Source organism: Astatotilapia calliptera, unplaced genomic scaffold (genome assembly GCF_900246225.1).
Source record: "Astatotilapia calliptera unplaced genomic scaffold, fAstCal1.2 U_scaffold_13, whole genome shotgun sequence".
NCBI classification, from domain to species: Eukaryota; Metazoa; Chordata; class Actinopteri; order Cichliformes; family Cichlidae; genus Astatotilapia; species Astatotilapia calliptera.
In genome coordinates, this window is record NW_020535652.1 from 15,923 (window position 1) to 21,319 (window position 5,397).

At 43.1% G+C, this 5,397-nt stretch overlaps 1 pseudogene; it reads left to right on the forward strand.

The window, feature by feature from the left end:
• Nucleotides 1-403: 403 nt before the first annotated feature.
• LOC113017467 (importin-7-like) lies at nt 404-4,858 on the forward strand (annotated as a pseudogene).
• The last annotated feature ends 539 nt before the right edge of the window (nt 4,859-5,397 follow it).

The window sequence follows — 5,397 nt, forward strand, 5'->3', positions numbered from 1 at the left end:
TTTAAGATAGCAGATATATAGCCTTTTACCTTTTCTGGGGATCGTATACCCATGTTTCCTTTTCATAAGTTCACATATCGTTCCCCAGAATAAGTCTTTGGAGTGTCTCTCAAACGTTATGGTAGGAATCATGTTTTCAGTTTAATAGTTTGCTTTCATTTACGTTAAAGCTATCAGCTATTGTCTTTTGATAAACCCGTCACACCTCTTTCCTATACAGTGAAGTGCTGTCAACACTCCTTAAAAGTCCAGTTTCGCTACATCTCAAAGATAATCGAAAGAGCGTCAGGGAGCAAAACTTGAAACAGAGTTCCTTTAAGTCTCTTCTTCATTCTCCACGTGGTTTCCGTGCATTCATTTGGAAGCTGCCTAACTATTTGTGCTAAAATGTAATCTTTTTGTGATGTTGATCACTGTGTGTGTTGCATTTTCTGGGCTGTGCTCTGTAACCTCTGTGTTCCCCGTCTGTCCAGGTGTGATTTACCTTAAGAACATGATAACCCAGCACTGGAGCGATGGAGACGGTTCAGGCACAGAGACGCCTGTTAATAACATCCCCGAGGAGGACAGGCAGTTCATTCGAGACACCATAGTGGAGGCCATCATCCACTCCCCCGAGCGCATCAGGTAACCACAAACCCCACTGGATGAGTAGAGAGAGGAGGAGCTGAGGAGAGTTTGTCACTCTTGCATTAAGTTGCCCAATCTGAAAGTCGTCTGTTGAACTTTTCAGGGTCCAGCTGACAACATGTATTCACCACATGATCAAGCATGACTACCCCGGCAAGTGGACGGCCATCGTGGACAAGATTGGCTTCTACCTGCAGTCAGACAACAGTGCAGGGTGGCTGGGCATCTTGCTTTGTCTTTACCAGCTTGTCAAAAACTACGAGTAAGTCAGAGTTTTCATTGTTGACCTTTACATGGTCTTATACCACACGCCCTGGGTCTAACATTGAGCTTGTGGACCTTGTGTATGAAACAGGTACAAGAAACCAGAAGAGCGTCAACCACTGGTGGCCGCCATGCACATCTTCATGCCCATGCTGAAAGAACGCTTCATCCAGCTGCTCTCTGACCACTCTACTGACTCTGTCCTCATACAGAAACAGATCTTTAAAATTCTCTATGCCCTCTTCCAGGTATTCTTTGGTTTGCTCAGCAAAATCATTGTTTATTTTTAATTCTCCTTCTTTGACACACATCTTAATATCTGGTGACACTGGAGTAAATGACTGGTTCCTTGTCTCCTTCCACAGTACAACCTTCCTCTGGAGCTCATCAACAGACAGAACCTGACAGAGTGGATGGAAATCCTGAAGACGGTAGTAGACAGAGATGTGCCTCCGGTAAGTAGGGGAAAAAAAGATTTCCAGTTTCCACAAGGTGTTCACATTTACCTGCTCCGCATGCTGACTGCGATACTGGTTCCTGTCTGTGCTGCAGGAGACGATGCAGATCGATGAAGATGAGCGGCCTGAGCTTCCATGGTGGAAGTGTAAGAAGTGGGCCCTCCACATCTTGGCTCGGCTCTTTGAGAGGTAAAAATCCAATAATTGTTCCCTTAACTTGTTCAGCAAATGATAGGAGCAAGTTTAACACACAGACTGCATGTTTAAAAAAAAAAAAAAAAAAAAGTAAATAAAAATAGACGCACCGACTGGGTTTGGACTCAGCATTTTTGAAGCGACATTGATGGAACTATACTTGGATTAGTATAAGTTAATCCTACTAGACAGCAGTCACCAGGGCTGCTTGTGTTGCTACATCAATCTTCCTCACCCTTCACTTTAAGCGTTACAGTGTCCCCCAAAAAAATTCTCACCTCCAGTTATTATGAGGAAAGAAACTAACCAGTTTTTGTACCAGGCTGTAAATGTGCTATTTAATGGTGTTTTAATACTTCAGCCCTAAAGATTGCCACTCGGTTTAACATTCATACTCTGTTTGCAGGTATGGAAGCCCAGGAAACACAACCAAAGAGTACGCAGAGTTTGCTGAACTTTTCCTAAAGGAATATGCAGTCGGTGCACAGCAGGTAAGAACTTTGGAAGATGAAAGAGCAGCAGCATCTCACCTTTTAAATTGAACTTTGTTTTTTGGAGTGAAACCCACAAGTGTAAGGAGTTTCTTTGCACACTTTGCCTCTAGGTGCTGCTGAAAGTGTTATACCAATACAAGGAAAAGCAATATGTGGCTCCCAGAGTACTCCAACAGACGCTCAACTATATCAACCAGGGCATAGCGCACGCTCTGACGTGGAAAAACCTCAAACAACACATCCAGGTAAAAATTCAAAATGTTTAAATGTGCTAGATATTTCACAATTATGTATAAGACTGTTAGTGGTTTCTGGAACACTTTGAAAAAGAGCAGTGAATGAACCTTGATAACTGCAGTTTAAAGTGCATCTTTCCATTTGTAATGATTGCAATGAGCACTTTGATGTACTGTTTCTGTCCACGAACAAACCTGACATCTGTGTTGATGCTCGCTGACCATTGTGACTTTGATCTTTCAGGGCATCATTCAGGACGTGGTTTTCCCCCTCATGTGTTACACAGATAGCGATGAGGAGCTCTGGCAGGAGGATCCATACGAGTACATCCGCATGAAATTTGGTAAGCTGAGACGATCAATGCCTGAAATCCAAAAGAGTCCGTGCATGAGTGATGACTAACAATTACTCCAATCTGTGCTGTCTCTGTCAGATGTATTCGAGGATTTTATCTCTCCAACAACCGCAGCCCAGACGCTTCTCTTCACTGCCTGCAACAAGAGGAAAGAGGTGAGGCCATTTTTTGTTAATTGTATTAAAAATTTATACCCTTTTAAGAGGGAGGAAAAAAATAACTATCCCTATAATCTGTATTTGAGGTCCAGAAAATAATAAAATGTTCTTCTTACTGTTTAGGTGCTGCAAAAGACTATGGGCTTCTGTTACCAGATTCTCACAGACCCCACCTCTGACCCCAGGAAAAAGGACGGCGCCCTTCACATGATAGGCTCTCTGGCTGAAATCCTGCTCAAGGTAAACGTCTCTCCACTGGCCCGTTTTCTCCACTTATCTGGCAAATCCTGTTTTCTAGGCACAAACTAAAGACATTTAGTTCCACTTTCACTCATGTGTTCAGTTGCAGATATTGCACTGATGGTGAAAACTGCTCTTTACTTTATTGCAGTCCATTTTAATACTTTCCTAGCTGTGGGCAAAATATCAGTGCTGAAGCTGTGTAATTATCAATCATCTGAATTCAGCCTGCATCCTCTTTCTGCAAACCACTGCAAGTGTAAACTGTTTTGATTGCCTCGTGAAACTTACTTTTTTCTTCTTCCTCGTTTTATGCAGAAAAAGATATACAAAGACCAGATGGAGTTCATGCTGCAGAATCACGTCTTCCCCCTGTTCCGCAGTGAACTGGGATACATGAGAGCCAGAGTAAGTGATCACATAATCCACATAATCACCAGTCGTCAGACTTGTGTGATAATAGCACGGAATAACTTTATGTAGGATGTGTTTAATCAGTGGTCCTGCCACCTTTTCCCATAGGCTTGCTGGGTGCTGCATTACTTTCTGCGAGGTGAAGTTCAAAAATGACCAGAATCTGCAAACGGCCCTCGAGCTGACCCGCAACTGTCTAATCAATGACAATGAGATGCCAGTTAAGGTGGAGGCCGCTATCGCCCTACAAGTTCTCATTAGCAATCAGGAGAAGGGTGAGATAATCTATTCATGGAGCCTGTGATACTAAAACACTAAAGTTCAGTTCCCATCTAACAACATTTTTCCTTGTGTCGTTTTTAGCCAAAGAATACATCACCCCCTTCATTCGGCCAGTGATGCAGGCACTCCTGCACATCGTCAGAGAGACGGAGAATGACGACCTCACTAATGTCATACAGAAGATGATCTGTGAATACAGTGAGGAGGTCACTCCAATTGCAGTGGAGATGACACAGCATTTGGTAAGTGCAGACATGATGGAGGCTACATTGTCATGGCATAATCTCACAAAGATGCCACATAAAACTGCTCCTATAGAGCAATAAATGAGGAGAGGGCTGTCATCCCATAAGGAAAAAAATGTTGTATTCATTTTTTTTAAAGAATTTGAAGATTAATTGCAAGTTTCTCATGACAGATAAAGTACCAGTGGCCTGATTTTTAATAAATATATAATATCCCTGGGAAAGGAAGAATCAGTATCGCGATTAAGTGTCCTGTCATGTTTCTGACTTTTCTTCCCTTTAGCTTCTTTATTTTCCATCTCATGCACTGATGACTGATGCTGAATGTTTGCAAAGTGACTGCAGTTCCTCTTTGCTGCTTTTAACAGAAAGCTACAACAAAAATCTCCCCCCCTTTCCTGTTTTTGTTGCTTTTCCCTTTTCAGAAGTGGAGCCTTCATATTAATCAATCTCCTGCCTGATGATTCATGTGTTGCTATGAGGTTCACTAGAAAGTACTCTGCTCATCATAGACGCAGTCGTAATGCTCTTTCCTGTTTGCTCTCTGGCAGGCCATGACGTTCAACCAGGTGATTCAGACGGGCCCTGACGAGGAGGGAGGGGATGACAAGGCTGTGACCGCCATGGGCATCCTCACCACCCATCGACACACTGCTTGAGTGTGGTGGAGGACCACCAAAGAGGTTTAGCACATAGCCACCGTAGGCCGCTGCCCACATGTACACCCCTCCCGGCTGATCGCTCATCTACCGGGGTGCCACTTCCTCTGTGGAAGCGGCTCTGGTCCTGCTGGCTACTAGCGTCCTGCCCACACACTCGAGCCACCCACCAACTCCTGGGAACAACGCTCTGTTCTCACCATGTCAAAATGACTCAGAGGGACTGAGGCAGACGCTAGAAATAGAGCCGGGGCACGCTGCACCAGTCTGCTGAACAACGCAGGACTACTGGCGCTCAGTCAATAAGCACTCTGGTTTTTTTAAATTGCGTAATGGTTCTGTAATTCAGGATTGTCACATGCATTGCTTTTGTCTGCACCAAAGTGGTATTATCTTTATTTGACCTGTGGATTTGGGGAAAATGGCAAATGTAACAAATCAATGCTGTAGGTGCATTAGAGGACCTAACAGCACAGATGGTATTGACTCAAATAAGTGTTGTCCCAGGTTACAGTTAGTACAGTTGGGGAGTTCTAGTCCAAAGTTTCCAAGTGGATCTGGAAATTTGTGTTTTCAATTCAAATTTCCACATATAACAAGTAGGGGTGCAACGATACACAAAATTCACGGTTCGGTTCGATACTTTGGTGTCACGGTTTGATATTTTTTCGATACAAAAAAATGTTCATGCCTTTTTAATTTGTCATTTATTAAAATTATAAATATATATTTAACTCAAAAGTAGTTTTTAAATTTAATGTTGCTG